This window comes from Crocodylus porosus, unplaced genomic scaffold, assembly GCF_001723895.1.
Source record: "Crocodylus porosus isolate Cpor-Errol unplaced genomic scaffold, CroPor_comp1, whole genome shotgun sequence".
NCBI lineage: Eukaryota > Metazoa > Chordata > Crocodylia > Crocodylidae > Crocodylus > Crocodylus porosus.
Genome location: NW_017728923.1, coordinates 9798441 through 9821027, shown reverse-complemented (window position 1 = coordinate 9821027; position 22587 = coordinate 9798441). Strand labels below are relative to the sequence as shown.

The window sequence follows — 22587 nt, the reverse complement described above, 5'->3', positions numbered from 1 at the left end:
CTTGGAGCGGAGGGTGGGTGGGAAGCATTAGCTAGGGTAGTGGGAATGGATGGGTATGGAGTGGTGGGAAAAAGTTTCTTGTAAACTGGTGTGAATAGCTGTTGGGATGCATGGTCTGGAATGGCTTGCGTGGGGGGTTGGGCAATGGGTGGTATGTGGGGGTTCCCAGGTTTTGGGGTATTTTGGGAATTTTGTCTGTGGATTGTTCATTTATTGTAAGCAATTCTGGACTTACTGGATAGGGCTGGACAACAATCTAAAAAAAAATAAAACAAATAATTATGGGCAAACAAGGTTCTTTGGGTGAATCTGATCTCTTTTATTAGGCAAACTTAAATAGTTGGAAAAGTTGGAAATTTTTAAGCAAGTTTTTGGGTTTCAAGCTGTTTAATTCTTCCCTTTTTCCCCCAAGGCAATTACTTAATACACCTCATGGAGTGCAAGTAAATGCTGTGTAGTGTATTTGTTATAAACTATAATACACATAGAAAAACATATATTTCACATTGAGAGCCGACACTGAAAATTATTACTTATAATAATTAAGTGGTATAATTTCCAAATATGTTCAGTAATGTTAAACAGAAGCAAAGTGCTGATGTAAAAGAAATGTCTTTATGAAAATCTTTAATTTTAAGAACTTAAGAGAATAAGCATTCTTCAAAATGAAAAATAAACCCTTGACTCATTTTCAGCATTAAAGAACTGGGTAGTTCTGTTTACCTGTTTTTACTATATATTCTCATGCTCCACAAAATGAAATAAAAATTCTCCCCTAGCAGTTCAGGGCTAGAGATATCAATAAATCATGAAAAGTACATAAGAATGAATGCAAACTGCTACAGATACAATACACAAAAGCATATTCTGAATACACAAATTACAACAACACTGATTATAATAAGCAACAACTTAAGAGTAACGTAGATAACGATATGTTCATGAATTCATGTTCAATGCCCTTTGGAGAGAAAATTCTAATATCCAAGTTATTTCTATACATAAATCAGATGCATCAAATCCTGTCTTGTAATGATTGAGGGACTTCTGTTCCCCTGACACTCAAAAGAGGAAAATAGAAACTTTATGTTTTATTAACTCTATGATTTGTACTATGGCTACTTAGATACTTTTTCATGTATAACTAATTCTTTATTGCACAACATTTTGCCACCTAATGGTAAAAGAAAACAGAACATTTCTATTTTAGGTGCTTATTTATCAAAGCAAATATACATCTTGGTAATGCATCATTTTGACATGTTTACACTGAACTAAATAAAGAATCAGTTAAAAATAAAAACTTCTTTCTTACTGAAACAGAATTAAGGAGGTCCCATTACCAGCTTAGCCAAGACCATGTACTGAAAAAAATACTTGCTATTACAAAGCAATGGTTTTGGAAAAAGTAGTTATATTTAAGTAGGTTTGAGGAAGCATCACTACATCATTCATCCTACAATATGTGATCATATCAAGGGTCACTTATGATTAATGAAATGCTCTGCAATACTGGAAAGAAAGATACCCAGCAGGCTACTTAGAGATTTCACATAACCTTCCTGCTCCTTTAAAGCCTTAGGCATTTTCTGGCCTCATAGCTGATCCTATTCCAGTTCTCCTTGTCTGAAAGTAAAACACAAACCTCACAGCTGCCTACATACTGTTCTGCAGCCCAGTATATGTATACTTCAAAGATGCCACGTTCATTTTTCCACAAATTCCCAGATATTTCTCAAAGGCAAGGCAACTGGGATAGCTTATTAGTCTTGCACTGCTCCCGAACTAGGGAAACATTGTTACCAATAGAAACTGCGTTAGTGTTTAACTTGCTAGTCATCACTCCAAAATGATGAAGAAAACATTCAAATTCGTATCCTCTGACAAGTGCAAGAATCACAGTGTAGCCATAGTTTCTCTGGTACACGGCAAATGTAAACAAAAGCTATTTGCTGCATCATTTTATTGTGACCAAACAGGTGAAGATATCTGTGGACTGCCCAAAGATTGTCTTGCACATTCCTGCTGAGAGGAATGGGTAGAAAGGGTTATAAAGAAGTGGTTTGTATTGGTAAGTTCTCTTTCTAGTGGACAGCCTGAGGAAGTTAGAGAAGGATATGCAAAATATGTGGTTCAAGACTGGTAACATAATATACTGAATAGGAAAATCCAGGGAATAATGACTGGCCAAACCAATGACACCATTTTGTTAGAAAACTGTGTGTGGCAACTCTAGTTCTAGGAGTTCAAGACAATCCACAGGTAGATCTAATAGCATGTTTGCATCAGTTATGTGAGATCTTTTGTGCTTCACTTCTATGTGTTTTTTATACATGGTTTTATATGTATACTTCCTGAATAACTTACTATACACATGAAAACCCATGCCATGTATCTTTATCTCCATAAACACTCCTTTTCCAACAGAGCATCTTCTGTATACCACACCTTGGCATGTTATAATGTGCAGGAGGACTGATAAGTTGTTACACAGCTATAAGCACAAGTCAGCTCTTAAGTCCCAAGAGTTTCCTGAGGCAAGATTTTATTGTTATTATTGCTGCTTAGCATTCATATTGTGATAGTGCCTAGAGGCCAGCTGGGCATCTGGTCCATTTGTATTATACACAGGCATATAAAAATGACAGTCTCTTGCCCCAAACAGCTTGCAGTTAGGGGACTGAGCATTAATGTGCAGATGAGACAAAGAAGGAAGGTTATAAAAATAATAGCATGTGTGAAACTTTGAATCAACTGGGAGCAATAGTCACAACTTGCTATCTGCCACTTGTCACCAGAAATGAATTCTGCACTTGATCTTCAAAGATTAATAGCACCACCGCTACATCATTCTGAGCCATCATCAGTGCTGGTCAGAAGCCTTGAATTCCCTAAGCTACAATTCAACTTACTACTTTACCAACCCTGTTTTATCACTTTAATAAGATGGTATACTATTTGGCACATGGTGCACAGAACAATTTAAGTTCTTTGTATCACCTTCATGCTCTCTAATTTTCTGTTTTCTTTTTCTTTGAGAAAATTATTACCTATACTGGTTTTATATTGCCAGATTTGGACACAGAAGTCTTCCACTTAGATAAATAACAAGCACAAGAAGTAGCAGAGCAAACTTTTCTGAACAGCCCCATCAATATTACTTTTACAGCCAAGCTCGAGACAACCTCTTCTGGTAGAAAGCTAATTCTGCCTCATGCCGGTTCAATACTTAGCCTTTATGGATGTATACAGAAGTGCTCTGTGCATGGTTTACAGCACTGTCATTCACAGCACTTTTTATAGCACTATAAAGTTACAGCGCTCTTAAACATGACAAAACGTGACAGAAGTGCAATGCTTGGTGGGGGAACCTCTGAGTCTCCCTGCACTTTCTAAGCTAGGAGGTGAAGGCGCTCCACAACCTCCTGAGACTACAGGAGACTGCGGACAGCAGCAGACCAGTAGAGAAAGTGGAGCTGGGATGAGGGACTGTCACTCAGCCTCTCCTACTTTTCTTCTTCCTCCCTCCTCCCTCCCTCCCCCTGCTGGGAGTGGGCACCACTTCTGCTACAGGCTGAGCAGCTCTCACTCAGACTGACGGCCCAGCTTCCACCCGCAGCGTGTCCCTCCATTGCTGGGAATGGGCACCCCATCTGCCACAAGGTCCTCAGCCACACAGGGTCTCATGGGATACTGGCAGAATCACCAGAAATTTTACCAGTGTACAGAAGTTATTGAAATCACTGTAAAATGCAGCAGTTCAAATTTAATACTTCATTTAACGAGAGTTAATTTAAAGTGCTGAACCCATTTTTAAAGTAGTGTAAATCTATGCATTTCTGTTGTCATAGCAATAAAGCACTTTAAATGATGAAAAAAAACACCTTCTGTACATATCCTGTCAGGTCTAACAACAAGGATATGATGGGTATAGTTATCCACAAACATCTGGACCTGGACACCCCCTACACATTTCACAGGATCCACTAAATTTTAATTAGATGCTAACAAATAGTCTTTTTTCTTTGCTAGCTACGGCTCAATTAAAAGCTGTAACTTTGAGGTGAAGAGTTCAACATTACCAATGGCATGAAACATCCAACATTCTCTCTTTAAAAAAAAAAATCATAAAAGAAGTTCAGAATGTCATTTTAGATTAGAGAGGAAAAGATCTAGCAGACTTGCAAAGCATTTAACTACCAGAACAAGACTAAAAGAACAACTCTTCAGTGAAATGAAATTAAGTATCAGCTCTGAAGGAGAAGAGTCTTCAAAACAAATTCTGCTTTAGTTTTGGAACTGGTAAACCCCAGTGCCAAAGCTGGTTTACTAGGGCTCTAAAGGCAAAACACGGGTCCTTTCTGAAGTCAGTGGCAAAGTTTCTACAGAATTTTATTCTGCAAGTTTAACCACCTATAGCTGTATAATTCCTTGGATGTCAAAGATGTCAAAATACTGTGTCTGACTATATTAAACAATATAAAAATACATGTTTCAATGCTCCTGAAATTTTAATCTGTAGCATCTAACAAATGTCTCAAAAGTCTTGAGGCAAAGGCTGTGCCAGTTTTGTGACTGTGTAGAAGGCTTCTCTCCCCAAGCCTGTCAATTTATAATCTCTTCTTAGCTGAAGAGAATTTCAAGATGCCTAAAACACCTAATGTATATAATTAGAGATGAGATCTGTTCTAGACAATTCGTATTAATTGTCCAAGAACAATTTTAAAGGTATACTTCATAGCATCCAGTATGCACATTCAGAAACAGGGGAAGTCTCTCTCACACATTTCAATTGCACATTCTATTTGTTCTCTAAACTGTATATCAAAACACTTCCTTAAAAAACAGAACTGTAACATGGGGAAGAGGGGAAAAATATACAAAAGCCAATCAAACAAAAGACTCTACCATGTAGCAAATACTTGGGACACCCCCCACCCTGCCCCACCATGCGTCAGAATTACTGCCTGAATGAAAAAGAAGAGAGTTAAAAATCATACAACTTATTTGTTGTGGTACAAAAGATTTACCAAGTAACACTCAAATCCTCCTCCTGTTCAGGGAAATTTGACTCTTCAGGAAAGAATACAATACTACAGAGCAAGCTGATTTAGAGAGTAACTAAGCAAAAGAAGATATAGGAGAAAGAGAGAAGAAATTTCTAAGACACATTTAGTTGGGTCATCCCAGGGAAGCTATAGAGTAGCTATACCTAAATAAGTCTATTGTAGGATTTTCAGCATGGCACCAGTGGGTGTCACTGCATGTCCACTGTGAACTACAGAGAAAAGGAAAGAGGGAGAGGACTCTTACACCAATATTAAAGGCAGAATTCATAAATATTTCCAGTTTCAGTAAATCATGTCTACTCTGTTTTCCATTTCAAATGCCTCCCCATGATTTTTTTTTTTTTTTTTTGATAAAATTACAACTTTTAGGCCTCAGGCAGACATTCCACTTAAAATGTGATTGAACAGTTAATCCCTTCTTAAAAATATAAACTGGCCACATGTTCAGGGCACAATAAAACAGGAAACCAGCTATAAAGTTATTACACAAAATATGTGTAGTAACCTTGTAGCTGATTTCTACTGTGCCTTATACAGGTATGTGGCAGGAACCATACCAGGGCTTGAGACCCAGAGCAGTCCTGATCATCACCAGGCAGTGACCACCTTGGGACTGAGCCCTGGAGACTTCCCTACCAACTTGATGGGAGGCTGAGATGGCCCCATAGCTCGAGGTCCAGAACAGTCCTAATCAGCTAATCATCAGCTGGCTGGGGCTCAAATCCTAGGACTGTCCCTGCCAGCTGATGAGAGAGATCAGGATGTTGCCAGGGCTTGAATCTCAGGACCATTTTGATCAGCTGATTTTTGGCTGGCACAGACTGCCCCAAGGCTCAAATTCCAGGGTGGTCCCTGACAGCCAACTTTAGATCTGGATGACTTGAGTTTTGGGGCAGTCCAGATCTCCCGACGATCAGCTGATGATCCCAGGGTGGCTTGAATGGCCCTGTGTGTCCTTGAAGCCAGCCAATTACCTGACAGGGCTTTCTTGGGGCTTTAAGGAAGTCACTGAAGCTCACTATTTTCTTCTGGGCCTGAGACCCAAAGGCTGACAATCTCATGGAACAGTAAATCTTCTCACACACAATGTAAACCTCCCTACATAAAATAATCATCATCTTATTTATTATTACAACATTTAGATAAATCAGGTTAGATAAAATCTAGTAATTTAGATAAATCAATACTGGACCTGGATATCAAAGTCCTGTGATTATCCACAGTGATGGTACACACAGAAACTCCTCTGTGCTATCCTGTTAAAGTACATTAGCTCTAATGTTCTGGGGATAACCCCAAAGGGGAAAACCTTGTGTTTCTGTTAAGTCCTTGGACTCTGTTTAGAATGGCACCTGGTTTGGGATGGTGAACTTTATGACATGCACATTAACACAGTCAGAAGAGGGCTGAAAGTACAGTATGACTTCTTACCATTCTATTCATCCCTTTCTGCCCATTCTGACGTATGTCTTCTAATGGTACATTAGAAAGTTATGTTAACCCAATAACCATTTTTTCTCCCTAAAATAAACATTAGGAATGTTGAAAGTATAAAATAAAGGGAAAGATATTAAAAAATGTTTCATTCCCATGAAAGTTTAATTCTGTAGTAGTCAATATTATTATATACACTCATGGTCATTTGATAAAAAGGAAAACGAAGTTACAGGTAGCCTTATCTAATATGTATTAGTATTTATTGCATGAAGTCAAACTATTATTTTCTGTATATCCTGTTAGACACAGGACAATAGGACAATGACATCAGCTAAAAAATGGCTAAGGGATTAAATAGGAGAAGTGTTTTTAATAGAGTATAGAAATCAAACTGAAATTGCTGACCTCTGTTAAATATTAATAAATCCAAACATATACTGATAGATTGTTTTTCTAAGCGTGAATTAACATAGGGGCCAAATTCTTTATTTATTTTTCTTGAAAAACTGCAACTGAAGAAAACAGGATTTTGCCTAGCGGTAAGTACTAACCAACAGCAAATGCTGTCAGAATCAGGCCTGCACTTTACATTAATTTGTTTTACCTTGTGTTGAAATATCATTTGAGATTTTCTCATCATGCAGTGTTATATGTCTCCACAGTATCTCATACCCTCTTTTGTCGCTGATTATTCATTGTTTAACACATTTCTGGACTTGCATATCTCTATTGCAAAATCAATACACTGTTTGGGTTTAACATTAAAAGACTCACAAGGCTAACAATGTTTTATTCTGTTATTGCTAACACTATTATCTTTCCTTTTATAATGTTGGATACAAGGAAATAGCAAACTCTGAATAATGGTAACCCAGTTTAGCACCTAGAGCAGTTGTTCTCAATGTTTTTAGACTTAAGCACCCCTCAGAAAATACCAGATTCATTTTCACTCCTTTTTTTTACTACAATAGTTTCATAGTTTCTAGAGCAAAGAACAAAAAAAGATCAGGTCAGAATGTTTTTTACACTATGGATTCTTATTTGAAACCTCTGAGTTTATCTTGTGAATCAAGTTTATATAACTATCATAGCTAACATCATGTAGCACCCTGTGGAACCCTTGAAAGGATTTCAAGTCACCTTAAGTTGTCACGGGACTTTGGTTAAGAATCACTAGCCTACAGTGAGAAGATGCATGTAAGGGAAAAAATCTTGCAACCAAAATGGTGAAGAAAAATTGTATGCTTTATGTGACACAAAATGACACCACATAATGCCAAAGCCTTTTTAAAAAGGGGGAACCCTACCCCCCAAAACCCTAAATGGTTGTGCTATAATACATGTTGAAGAAAGAAAACAATGCACATAGAACTTTTTTTTTTAAATCAAAAGTTAACACAGGATGAGTCTACACATTCATTAATGAGCTTTTCCTATTCTGAATTAAATTTAGTACCTGTAACATGAGGTACTCACTAAATGAATATTAGGCTTCCCTAATGTGCATTAGTGAAAGTGCATGCTTTTTTAATGAAGTTTAATGCACAGTAGCCTAATTTTACTACACATTAGCGTATTGGCATGGTTTTTGCCTTGACACACTAATGCACAGTAAAATAGGCTACTGAGCATTAAAGTGTATGTGTAGATGCACCCAGAGAGTTGTAAAAGCCAGAGCTAAAAAAACAGAATGGTTCAAACTAGAAAATGGAAATGATCTTGAACCATGACTCCACTGACATCAAGGGCAAATCTCCCAATGATTTCAACAGGGGCTACAGGGTAGCACAGGTGGTGATCCTACTATTCTTAATAACTCACTCACATCTTAGGCAAGTTACAGAGCTCTCTCCATTTCAGATTACTTGTCTTTAAAAGGAAGAGATTGGCTTTTGCTTAATGATATTATGAAACTTTACAAATGTTAATAAAACAAATACCCTCTGATGAAAGCACTGTGTTAAATGTGCAAAATGTTCTTGCTATTAGTAAATTCCCTGTCAGGTATTTTGGGGTCAGGTTTTCCATGAGTATCTTGATAAACTGATTTGGGAAAAAGATTAGCTCACCCACATTAATGTTATTTAGGTTATTTCCCTATGCATTCATAGTAGAACAGGTGAATTTGTTTACAGCTGTCAAATAGCGGTATATTTTAAATTGCTGATTTTATATCCAAGGTTAAATTCATGAAGAATATAATATCATGATGGTATAGGCTCATCTTCTTGAAAGATTAACACTTGGTGAAAGTTACATATCAATTTAAGAAGAAATCCCTCATTGTTTCTTCATACAGGAACGGAGTCAGAATTCGGCAATGATCTGTTGGTCATTCATACTGGGAAGTTTCAGACTGATGACCCTCAGCCATTTAAACTACACTATATACTCTGGCAATAAGAAAGTTCAGGCAATCTCTCTGCAAAGCAGCATTTTGGCAGAGGATCTTAAATCTTCATAAATTTGATGTTAATTGACTCTTTAAAAGTGAAGCAGTCTTAATAATTACAGAAAAATATTAAATATAATTGCATTTAAACAAATGCCACATGAAACAAATTCTACCATCTGCTATAACTGTCACTGAGTAGGATGTTGGCAGATAGTGCATAATCATAGGCATGTGACAGATAATTTTAGGCAAATCTAAATATTTTTATTGGTTGTGTAAGTTTTTGAAAAAAATATTAAAGAACCTTGCATCCTGACCAAATCCATGCATTGAACCCTATAGCTTCTGTTAATTCACCAGAGCTAAATAAAGACCAATTTTGTGCATGTGTGTATTAAAGGACAGAGAAACATGTAATGCATGTTTGAATTGGTTATTGTATATTTTGCAACACCATGTTAGCCACTTTGGGCATGTCCCCGTGAGTGGGAATGTACATTCCCTGGGGACAGCTAGCAGAGGTACATATTTGTGCCACTGCTAGGTGTCCTCAGAGAACGTCGCTGCATGCGCAATCTGGCATGCAGGAAATTGCCCCGGGTGGGGTAGGGGAGGCTGGGGCCAGCACCTGGGCTGGTCCCTGCAGGCTTACCTGGGGTCCTGGCTCCAGCAGTGACAATCCAGGCATATAGAGCCTGGCTGGTAGCCAGAGTGGGCTCCGCTTTTATGTGGCACAGTGCAGCCACGTGCACCATGCCACTTTTTTTCTGGCATGGGCTTTTTTGACATAGGATCTTTCATGTATGGTCTGTGCCAGTGCCACAAACAATACATACACACTTGTCTGCATGCACCCTTTGAGTTGTTTTACTTAAAGTTCTTTAAATTTCTTCATTCTGTTAGGCATTTTTCAAAGTATTGGTTTAAAAAAAACCTTTATAAACGAGTCCTTTCAAGACCCAGTTATACAAGTGCTTTTTTTCTACTGAAGTAGAAGATTCAGAAAACCTACAGAAAGTTTATATGAAATTGGAAAAAAAAAAAAAAATCCATGCTCAATAAAGATTCGTCCTTGGTGAAGTTTCCAAATTTATAAAGAAATTAGTACAGTCATCTTCCATTTAAGTACCTTGATATACGTTTCATTATTTAAACAGAGCTGTCAGTCATGAAAGGATACTTGAAGTTCACTACAACAAAATGCTATCACTACTAAAGGTTGTCCTCTAAATAAGATAATTGCACATAGGTTTCCTAAAGACTTTTAAAAAAACAAATTACTTGAGGATCTATCAAAATGAATTTTATTACTGTAGAAAATTGAATTTTATAGTACTTATATCAAATACATTAGGGAATTAAAATTGATTGAAAGAGATTTGATTATTTCAAAATAAATTGGAGCAACTCAAAAAAATATTAAGTAAGTTAGCTTACAAAACATCTCTCAAGGATTTATTCAATTGAAAGCATAGGGTTCTCTGTTGGATTTGTTTATACCTGACAAACAGAATCAAATAAATCTGTTAGCAGTTTTGTAGTCCTATAATGTGCCTTTTCGTATAATATACACTGGCAGTGCCTCAAGGAATGAAAACACCTCACAATACCTCTTCAGTTAAAACACTGTTTGCAACTTTACTAAACGCATTGCAAAGAAGGAGGGAATATTGTTCACATATTATCTTGCATGGGGAAAAAAAGAACCATTATCCAGCATGGTTATCTTTGGTGCACTGATAAAACAGAACAGCTACCGGCATCTAAACAGATGGTATTCAACCCTCCTAATTAAAATACCTACTCAAAATAGGTTGGACTTAGCCTATACATTAGAGCAAGCCTTTTCCCTCAAACCATATCCTTCTTGCATTCCGTTGCATTCAAGCTTCTACACTTTGCTCAGGTTTGAAATTATCTCCCAGGGCTAAATGCATCAAAAGCATAGAGGATCGTGCCACCTCTGAGATGGGAGTCAAACACTAATCACTCCATAGTAAAAGTGAATCACACAGCAAACAGCATCAGCAGCTGAGAATAATACTCAGCTTTCTCTTTATTGTGACATTAAGAAAACAAGTACAATCTACCAAATGCTTTGAAAGAGCAGGTCTCCACCCTCCCTATCTCTCCCATTCTCTCAAGAGAATGGCTTCACTACCCAAAACATGCCCATGAACCTTACCTGAGCTGGTCATGATCTCTGCCCAAGTGGACATCCAGTGCTTTAAGAAAACCAACCAACACCATGTAAAGCCTTGCTAATCTATGGTGAAAAAAACAAACAAACTACCCAAACCTAACTAAGGCAATGGAACCTGAAAGTGCTTAGATGAAACCAATGCCATAATACTGCAATACATTATTAAATGCCAGATCCCAGCAAACAATTTCAAGAGTGAGAAAGAAACAGTGTGCCGGCATGCATGTGAGAGTGCCTTTGAGACAATGTGGCAGTTCTAGACATCTAGTCAAAATGCTTCCTGGGGGAGCTCTTGACCATTCTGCAGATGGGAGAATTTTGAACTTTACTGTCGAAGCTTCTCCACCTGTTCAGTTAATGTTTTGAAGTGAAAAATGCAGTTCTATTTCCCTACCCCTTTTGGGGCCTGATGAAGTGCGATTTTTCAACCAGATTGGTATCCATATTGTGTGAGCACAAGGAGCACCAACATAACTGTAGCTGAAAATGTTGTATTGTTAATTTAGATATTATGAAACTTGAAACTGGCCTCCTGTATACAACATACTTAAATAGGACACATATTAGAAACGTGGATTCTTTAGGACCAGTATGCTCAGAGCATGGAAATAATGCTTTATCAAAACATTCACTTGTAAAGAGAGTTTTACTGAATTGCTTAAAAAAAATGAACAAAACAATTTCTACAGTCCTAATCCATACCTTATACTTTGAAAGAACAGAACATAGGTCAGGAATTATGTTGTTTTGATGTATAACCAAAATAGGCTTATTCCACCCACTCTGTCAAGGAAGACAGTCCAGGTAAATCAATCAGGAAAAGAAAAATCAAGTTGTATACTTATATTATGATAGGGCTGTTTTGTGCATCCTTTTTAATCACACTAAGTTATGCCTATACGTCTTGTATGAAATGTACATGACAGCTTATTTCCTGAAAGCTCTCCTAGTGTTCAAAGCAGGTCAAAGAAAACTAAGTGTTTAGGAATCTTTGCCAAATCTATTTGGAAGTCTAAGCTAACAACTGGCTTGGGCATCTCAATATCTCCCTCCAAATAGTCTCATTCCTCTGAGAAGCAGAAAAGAAATCATTTCCCCAGGCTGGCGTACACATCTTGTTTTGGAAAAAATGTCCCCTAGGGCCATTAGTTAAAATACTGCAGCCAGAGGAGGAGTACCAGCCCCTCCTGCCTTTTCAGTAGAAAATTATTTCTTTTCAATGAAGCTTTTACATTAAACCAATGATTTCAGAATGTTTATACATACTGTTAATTAAACACCCTGTGCAGTTGTGAAGTATTTTTTCTTTATGTCGACTTTACAATTAAGAAACTCAGATGTCGTGATATAAAGGAACTAGCCTAAGATCACACAAGAAATCTAAAGTAATCTTAGAGTTATTAGTTGCACCTCCAAAACTGCAGCCTTGTACAATAACTACAAGTCATTTTTCTTTCCACTAGAAGGCAACTTGCATGCCCAAACTAGAGCCAATTCAGGATAACCATTTTACATGAGCATGCTTTCTGTTGTGTCCTACTTTGGAGCAATAATCCAGATAAGGAGGAAGAAATTAGCAACTGCAGTCCTGGTCAGCAACAAAGCACACCGTGCACTCCTATTTCTGCAAACTCTCATACTGCACTAAGCCTGCTGCAGTGCCTTACCTTATATTAGCAACAAACTGTTTGTTGAACAAACTGGCAGTTTAACACAAAATGCACCCCATTAGCATTATTATCTGTAACACACAGGTCCATTACGGTTCCTGGGCACAGTCCAGGAACAACTGCCACGTGTTGTTATACCCATTACATCCTCATGAACTTTGATTTCATAACTACTCCATCTGATACAGTTGTGTAAAAACCTTTGAAAAGAAACCATCTGGCTTTGAACTTGAAACTCACAAAATTCAAACAACTGCCTGAAAACCCATGCCTTCTGCAAAATACATGTGTAATACCTGTTTTTATATATATGTTTGTATTTCCTCCTCTTTGGCATTCTGCAGGATGGCTGGTTTTGATTAAATTTAGGTTCACAGTGCAGAGGCCTGTCAAGGGTCAATAGGGTCATGATTTTCCTCTAACTTTTCCAGGTATTTTCTGTGATTGTGACTATTTAGTATTTATACTATGTATGCTACCACCTAGAGGTAAGGTACAGTTTCTGTGCCTAAGATCTCACATTTAAGTTTCTTATGAGAAATGTCATAAATAAGTTGTCATGACGGACACAGCAAAATGAAGCAGCGAGACAATTACGATGAGTGTAACAATCAACAACTACAGTGTACCAGCTGTCAAAAAATACCCAAGCATATAGTAGTTATTCAGTAGAGGTGAAGAGAGATATGAAAGAAAGTAATATTTTAGGATTATGGATTTCTACCAGGAGCACCTATAGTATAAATAGTGGTATGAACCCTCCCCCCCCCAACAAAAGTCTTTATGGAAAAATGTAACTAATAGGCAAAAAAAAAAAAAAGGATGTCACTCACAGAACAGAGTTAGGAGTTCATGAATTCACTCCATAAATTAGATGATAGGTAGGGCTGGGAGAAACAGTGAAGAACGCTAGCAGAGAAAACAAGTATCAGATAAGAAGGAAAATGGGCAGTAAGGGGAAAAATAGTAAGAAGGTTTTATGTGATCAAACCAAGAAGCAAAAATGATTGTAATACATGACGCAGATAGGATTCCTGCTCTTGTAGTTTTTTCCCCTAATAATTACACTTGGAAAGAGAGGTTTCATTTCCACAAATAGCCGGCATCAATGGTAATTATAGCTACTCCTCCTGGATCAATGGCAATTATTACTTTACCCTTTCAATATTCTGCTCTCCAAGACCACAACTTCTCCAGTCTTGTTCCACACTGAGCAATGTGATACTTTCCCACTTTTTCCATTGCTGTGACTAAGGCAGAAGTACCCATCAATTTTTAGCTGTCCCCTAATCTTTTACTGTATGCAACTGACTTCCTTTATTTGGCTTAGACTCCTTGGGTAGGGACAGACATTCAAAAAGCCTGAGCCTAAATTCATTCAATCTTTGCAGGTAAGTCTAACCTGCCTGAACTGAACCAATTTGCAAGTGGATAGACATTCCCTTTTCACTCAGGAAATGCAGGCACATGCCTGCAGTGGCTCAGGCTAGAAGCTTGGTGATGCTAGAACAGCCCTTCCTTCCCTTCCACAATGCTGAGCTGGTGGAGGAGGGATGAGGAAACTAGGCCCTGGCAGCATGCTATGATTTGGGAGGGGTTTAAACTCCCAACCATGGCTGCACAGTCCTGAGCTGAGGTGTGCCTGGGAGGGGAAGGAGCAGCTGCCAGGTTTCCACCCTCCCCACCCTCCTCTTTACCAATCAAGGGGCAGGGAGAGTTGCTAGCCTCGGGTCCCCAGCTAGCACTCCGAGGCAAGGGAGCAGGAGAGGAAGGACTGCTTGTGTGTATCGTATGCATCTGTTGATGAAACTGCACTTTTCATCTCCCTTTCCCTCTTTCTTCAAGGAGTCTACAGTGAACCACTGCAACCCAGTCATTTCTAACACCTCTGTCCTCTCTTGAACAGACTGCAGCCAGCAGGCTGTGTATCAAAACACAAAATGACTGCAGCCATCAAGCCCTACAAAAGAAAACATCTATCTAATTAATTTCAAGCTCTTATCTGCAGGGTGCATTTGCTTTTTCAAGCCACTAACTGCGTTTGTTCCAGTGAAATTGGAGACACACACACAGATACCTCTCAGCATTAGCTAGCATGGGGTCAGATGCCATGGCCAGATGCCGGCGTCTACGAGCTGGGGTCTCTGCCCTGGAAGAATGGCAGGAAAGGGGATCTCTGCTTGAGCAGTGAGTGGTGAGAGGGAGGTGGGGCAGGGGGAGCCAGACAGACACTGCTGTGCCTGCAGTCTGCCAAAGCAGTGATAGTGCTCCAGCTTGGAAGGAGAGGGGCAGGGCCAGCCATGCTCTTTGGAGCATACAGCCTAGCCCAGCCCAGGGTTAAAGAAACATGGTGGGATGTTGGAGGACTGTAATTTAATTTGAACCAGGAAGGGGTCTGGGACAGAAGTTGCATAAACTGTTTTGACCCAAATCAGTTAATTCTGATACTACATTCAACCAGATTTATCATAAACCAGTTTCAACCATTCTGAAACTGGTTTATGTGCACTGAAATTATGTTCTGATGCAGGTTTAAACCAGTTTCTGATCACTTAAACTGATGTATGTGTAACTTCTGTCCCTAGCCCTGGAGAGCAAGATGTGGGGTTTGGATGTGTTCTCACTCCTCTTTCAGCACTGGACACCAGGGAGCCACTCTTCACTATCATCATTGCTCCCATAACATCACCCTCTGCACATGTCATGAGCAGATCACATTTCTGTAACATATAACACTTGATTCAGAAAGAAGAACAATGCTAACTGACCACATGGAGCAAGGACACAGACTGTACTGCCTGAAAAATAAAATGTAGGGGTCCTTCAGGTTTCTAATCTTGCTGATACTCGTTTTCATGTTTTATATTTGCAGCTTATTAAATTCAATATCATTGAATGCTACAATACCATAGCAACCATGCTTATCAGTATCATGTCAGTCAGAGTAGCAGCCAAAATGTTATGCATTTATTGTTTTTATTAATATCTTGATTTCAGACTTCTGCTTTTAATCAGTGATTTCAGGTTCAAATTCTTCTTCTATGTGCCACTTCACTCTGGATTGGAACAGCTGCCCAAGAGCTTGTACCTACAAGGTAACAATATCAGGCTGACCCTCCCCACCACTCTGTTAATCCCTGAGGAAGGTCATAATTTTGAGACACGTTTCTCTGGGTAAATCCAATAACTTTTATTAAACCAACTCAAATACTTGGAAAAATTCTTCTTTGCAAGTTTTTGGGTACAAGCACCCTTCAAAATTAAGCTTATGAACTGAATTCCTTACTTTGACTGAGCCTAAGACTGGCACAATATAAACAATTTCTCCTTGAAGTCCATCATCCGTGTGAGAATCACAACGCACTTTTAGTAACTTTGGCCAAAAGCAAAAACCCAGCATAAAATTTCCCTCTCCTTACCCTACATGTCTCCTGCATACATATAGTCACTGACTATATCCAAACCTAGAAGGAATAATCATAGTTTTGGTTTACTTTGTATTTTTAGGAAGTGGAATTACAGACACTAGATCAGATCCTCTGCCAGTATAAATTTTCCAAGCTCCTTTGAAATTAAGCAGTCTGCATCAAGGAGTCTCTGTACTGAGATATATGCAAGATAATTTTTCTAAACGAACTTCACTAAACAGCACCTTCCTTTTGTGAACAAACTTTAAACAATTATAATTCATACTTCTAAAGATGCTGAATATTTGCCCCAGAACCAAATTAGATGTGATGTAAATATTTTGAATTTCTTTTTAACTATGCTTTTCCTAAGCAATGCCACTTACTGGAGATTTCCATCAACTGCCATGTTTGAACACCCAACACATTTTCTTATGTTTATCTTTCTTAAATTACTATACCAAACCACCGTCATATCATTGCCTTCCTTTGATTATATCTCCAGTTGCCTTCCACTACTTATTTATGGAGTTAGGAAACTCATGGCCAGTATACCACTTTTATAGCTATAGATTAAGGTAATCTAAACAGATACGTACCTACCTTCTTCCAAAACCTACCTTTAATAATCTGACACTAGTAACCACTTTTGTTTTAGAAGTCTGATATTATTTAAAAATAAGTAGGTTGCTTTTCTAACGCAAAATAAAAATGCTCTCCTGTGAAAAGCATATACTGTAAACGCGCTGGCATTCACTACACCTTCTGTAAATGGAAGATAGAAATATACTTCCTTACTGCAGAGTAACTAAAATAGGAATGGTGTGTGTAGGCATTTACCATTTGCTATGATCCAGGGTCTAATCAAACAGTAAGAAAATTCTTGGTTGCAATATTGTTACATCAGGCTTTATATATTTCAGCAATACTCATGTTGGGCTATGCTCTTATAATTCCTCTACTAGTCCCTAGGTAAGAATTACAATTCAATTATATTTATAATTAATTTAATCTTAAAATACATTTCCAAATAACAATACTAACTGGAATTAAATTTAGCATATTGATCCTTTTTACTACAATATTCCTTTAGCTATAAATGATCAACAAAGGAGCTCAAAATTCATCATTTCCTTCACTGAAGTCAGATTCTATTTATCTATTATAATTGCAGTATTCTAATTATATTAGCTCCTCCAAACATGCTGCATTGATTGGAGTACCTCTTGTACAAGTATTACATGAATAAACTTATTTTAAAGAGGTAATTGAATGCAGCTCAAACTGTGCAGTCAAATGTATTAATGTAATTATGGTTATGGCTTGATTATGACATCAGATTATCTGAATACAGTGCAACTCTTCTATTGATGTCACTAGTAAATAAACTCACTTGTAATACAGCTGGTCTAGAAGATAATGGGACAGATGCTCAGCTAACTGTAAACTGGCATAGCTCTCTTGAAGCCATTGCAGTTAAGGATTATTGTTTTATTAACATTTGTATGTTGTAGAGATGTATAAATATCATTTGCCCATTTCAGTCCTAGTCTCATGACCACTGAAGTCAGTGGAAGCTTTTCCCTAATGTCAACAAAACTAACATTTGGGTTTTAAGTGTCTTTTGGGGATGTCTATAAGTTTGTTATAATTAAATAATATTTCATGATTGGATATTTTAATCAAATTTAAAATTCATCAGTTCAAAATTATTATAAGCTATGCACTTCCTCCCTTGAGTAGGTTTTTTTGTTTGTTTGTTTGATATTAAACCTTGTAATAAGGCATAGCAGTCCTGGAAAATGATAGCTCAATACAGGTAGCATGTAAGGCCTTCATTTCCAATGTACCTCATGCCTGATTTGGATGCATTATATTGAAGATGAAAGGGATCTAATTTCACTTTGGCCTGACCCAATTTCACTTTGGCCTTTTAGTTAAGAATGCTAACAAATACAACATGGTAAATGTGGGGTTTTTTCCCCTTTCTTTTTTGTGGTTTCAATAAAGTTCTGATTGGAACTCAAATTAGGCCATCAACTTTTTTTTTTCCACATAACTCACTGAAAAGCCATCAAATATGAATAAGTTCTACACAGTAATAAACCAGCCTGAACTTGAACTATTGACCTAGAGGTGAAAGGCTCTATGCTTATTACCAGTACTTCAAGCTACAGGTCTCCAATCTTAGTTATTTTGGGGTTTTACATTATCATGAACATTAATACAGTGAGCATACTAACCATTTGTATGCACATGGTATGTAGAAAGATCTGGTTCCTAATTAAAGTAGCATTCTAAGTTCCTTCATGCCTTTGATTACTGGGAAGAGAACAAACCATTCCAAAACCAAAGGCTGGAATAAAGGAAATTGTAGAAGAGCAATTTTATTTAATAAGGTATCTTTCTCAAGGGAATCTATAACTCAACTATAAAGCACTCTCACCATTAATTTAAATGATTTGACTGTATAATATAATGTTTCAAATCTGAAAGACAATTCAAACTGGGACAGGTAGTCATTACTTAACCTAGATTCTGCAAATTCATCGGAGACATGATTTTTCTTTCCTTTTAGTGAATGTTCAAAGACTTGCTGAAAGCAGATATGCGGAAAAATATTTCAGAAAATATAATATCTAGTTTCCTGGATCTCAAGCAGTGCGTAGAAGAGTTGATACATAAAATTAAACAAAAAAATAAAAGGCCTGTCAAAGAAATATAACTGTAAATTTTATAAACACAGATATGACCACAGATTTTTCTTAGAACAGAAACATCAGGGCTAGAGACAGAAGTTACACATAAGCGGTGTAAGTGATCAGAAACTCATTTAAACCTGTAACAGAACAGAAGCTCAGTACACATAAACCAGTTTCAAAATCGTTGAAACTAGTTTATGATAAACCTGGTTGAATGTAGTATCATTCTGAACTGATTTAGGTAAAAATGTTTTAACAAAACTTCTGTCCCAGACACCTTCCTGGTTCAAGTTAAATCACAGCCCCCCAGCATGTTTGGCAGCCCTGGGCTGGCCCTGCCCCTCCGCTCCCTAGCTGAAGCAGTGAGGGATGACTAACAAGGTTGTGGAGGTGGGGACACAGGCCAATCTGCTGTGGAAGGAGGGGAAGGCTGCCTCCCCAGACAAACCCCAGTTGGGGTCTGGGGCCAGGAACACCCCTTCCCCCACTCAAACTGACTGCTGCCTGCGCCTGTGGGCTACAAATCCCAGAGGCACCTGGAAGAAGGAAGAGGAAGTGATAAGCAACCTTTCAGAGTCCTGCTGCTGTGATTCTGGGACTGCAAATCCCAGAGACCTTGGGGGCAGCAGGAAGAGGAAATGAACACACAGCCAGAAAACTGTGCTCTAGCACCCTCCCCTCCCCTTCCCTTCTAGCCTGAGCCACCACAGACATGTGGCTGCATTTCCTGAATCAAAAGTAAATGTCTGTTCACTTCTGTTTCAATTTAATCTGTGCAGCTTAGACTAACCTGCAAAGATGGAATCAATTCAACCTCAGGCTTTTTGACTGTCTGTACTTAGCCCAGAAAACAAATAGATGTTAATAACCAATAGGCAATTTTTGAAGATGTACTGTCCAGTTGTACATTTTATTATGGGTGTGTGTGAGCCTCAGACACCTGACTTTGAAGAAGAGCATTTCATCCTAGCAGTACACATACAGCATATGTGTCTCCTTGTGCTCTGACAGCATAAGGAATGGCACGTTTGTAGTTCCTCATTTTCTTTTCAACAGGACTGCCATGGACTTCACAAATAAAATTAGGGAAGGTGGAATGAGAATATGCATATAAACAATGTATCTCAAAGAACTCCACCCTTACTCCTCTCTTACCAGCAAGTAATTTATCTTTTTTTCTTCAAGTTCTTGTTCTTATGCAAGAGTCAAAGCAAGACTCTGTTCATGAAAAGGCAAACAGAGAGTTAAGAGCTATTTTGCTAAACAAAGTACTGCTTTGCTACTTTCTCACTTCCCATACACATCTCTTCTGTAATTAAAGGAATAGGCAAAAAGAATTTCCCTCACCATGGGATGACGCAAGCTCTGAACATAATGCTGGGGATTAAATTTCCCCTACAGCAGGAATTCAGGCACTTACTGAGGTTTAAGGCAGAAATCTCTGGATGGCTCCAATCCAAAATATATCCTGTGAGGCAGTTTTGAATCTCCCATTTGTGGTATAGCGAGATATCTCATTAAGGCTGTCCACTTGGTGCATCCAATGGTAGAGGCATAACTTCAAATGGGGAAGTTCCACCTTCTTGCATGGTCAGTGAGGAGTGAAGGGGGAGATTTCACACTCCGGTGATATTGTGCATCATAATTTAAATGCAATGCCTAACAATATAATAAAGGAATATCTGACAAACTCTGCAGACATCACAGAGCTCCAGGATGCTGATATGCTATTTTGTCTCCTCAGAAACCAGAGATCTCTTTCTTGAAGATAACACGTGTACCTCCTAGTTCAAGATGTAGTTCCATCCCTATTTTGTCTTTAGCACCAAAAATTAACAGGAGATCCATTTCTTGTTTTGTCGTCAAGGAACTACTTCTCCAGCCCCTAAAGATAAGAGGGCAAGGGCCTCTTGTCAAAGCAAAATCTTGTGAAAAGCTTCCTGAAAAGCTAGCAGAGGGGGATTTGAATGTCAAACAGGAATTGCAATGTCATCCAGAACTGGATAATCTAGCCAGTTGTGGTACTGCCTTGGACCCAGACCTGCTAGAAATGGTCCTAGCAATCTCTAAAGGTAAAAGAATGTGGAAATGAAAGTGGAGATGGTTGAAAAAACATTCAGGGCTGCATTTCTTCATTCTACTATCAAAGCTTGTGCCCATTCCCCATCGAATCATAAATTAAGGGACTGTTGTTAAAAAAAAAATGTTTCCCCTTGCTCAAGCACTGGCATTTCTTAGGGTCTGTGAATAATGATACATAGCAAGAGAATCAAAAAAACAGTGCCGAAGTGGTCTTTGGTTGAAATAAGGCTAGAATCTACACTTCACTTTTGGAATGTGCAGAGCCTTTTCTGTCTTGGACCTTTGAAGGCAAAGTCCTCCACTGACTATGTGGAATTTTGATTCCTTATCTTTCTGGATGCTATGAAAATGTTAACCTTCTTGTTGGTTACAATAAAAGGGCATAAAGAAAGAGCATAGCACACGTATAAAAAAAATCTACAACCCTCAAAGGGACTTGACATGGTTTATCTATCTTCTGTGTGGTTGAAACAAAAATGGTTGGAATCTGCCATAAACTTCTGGCTGGATCCATTAATCCCTCCTCATTAATGGAATCCACCAAAAAAAGTGGTTTTCTTGCAACTGAGTATCAAAGCTGGGCACCAGTGTCAAAGTCCTTCTGAGCTTCACTGCAAGTTGCAAGAAGCTGCAAAGCCTCAGAGCTGAATGGACAATATGGAGCAAAGAGAATAGACAACACTTTTGCTTATTACAAAGCACCCATGGCTTACTTTTGTCCTAGAGGGTTTAGTGCAACCGTCCAAACAACAATTTAAGTCTATTATTGTTTAAGAGCTAGTTCTGTTCTGTGGATTCCTAAATTCTATATAATCAAAGGAAGCATTTTTTCAGTCCCTGTAGGTACTATGAAGCAGCTGGATATTTTGCATAATTTTCTGAGAGACAGCCAAGCACGAAGCTCTTCAAATTTTCTTAAAAGGTAATAGCAGTGAGAACTGAGGTACAGCATGCTATTGATTAGTTCTCCAATGCAGACAGTCTTTGCTGTCACCTGTGGCAGGCTATTATTACACTCATACAGAAGTTCATTACCCTTCAGGTAATGTTTATGACCTTGCGGTAATTGTGGATTCCAAGCTCTCTTTTGAATCCCTCATCAATCATATAATTAAAGTCTCTTACTACTGATTTAGGAATCTAGCCAGGTGAGACATATGTTAGTTAGTCATTTTACTGAAAGATTAATTCAGTACAGACTTTTGTTTATCTCAACATGATTACTGAAATTCTTTGTTTCCATGTCTTCCAGCCATCAAAATTTAACATCTAGAATGGGTACAGAGTTTAGTACAGAGTTTAAACTTGAGTGTTTGGCAACCAGGTCATACCATGGCAGTACCTCTCTATTAGTTAAGAATATAGATTCATAGGCTGGTTTAAAATAATCTAGATTCTCACAATGTTTTTGATGTGGCTAATAATAATAATAGTAATATGAATGCTATCTTTAACTCATAAATGGATTGTATAATTAATTACCCCTTACAAGTCTGAAATGCAGAAGCCGTGAGAGCAAGGAGGCTGTCCTCTTCAAACCTACATCACCAAGCCATGCCCATCTCAATTTTGTTGGGCTAAGGGTATGGACCTCACCAAAAGAAATAGTGAAATACAGAAGG

The 22587-nt window shown here is 38.1% G+C and overlaps 1 protein-coding gene across 1 annotated transcript in view; it reads right to left on the bottom strand.

Moving 5' to 3' along the window:
* The window catches only part of RBFOX1 (RNA binding protein, fox-1 homolog 1), a 1970253-nt gene that overhangs the window by 1159015 nt on the left and 788651 nt on the right, over positions 1-22587 (bottom strand). The window lies entirely within an intron of this gene.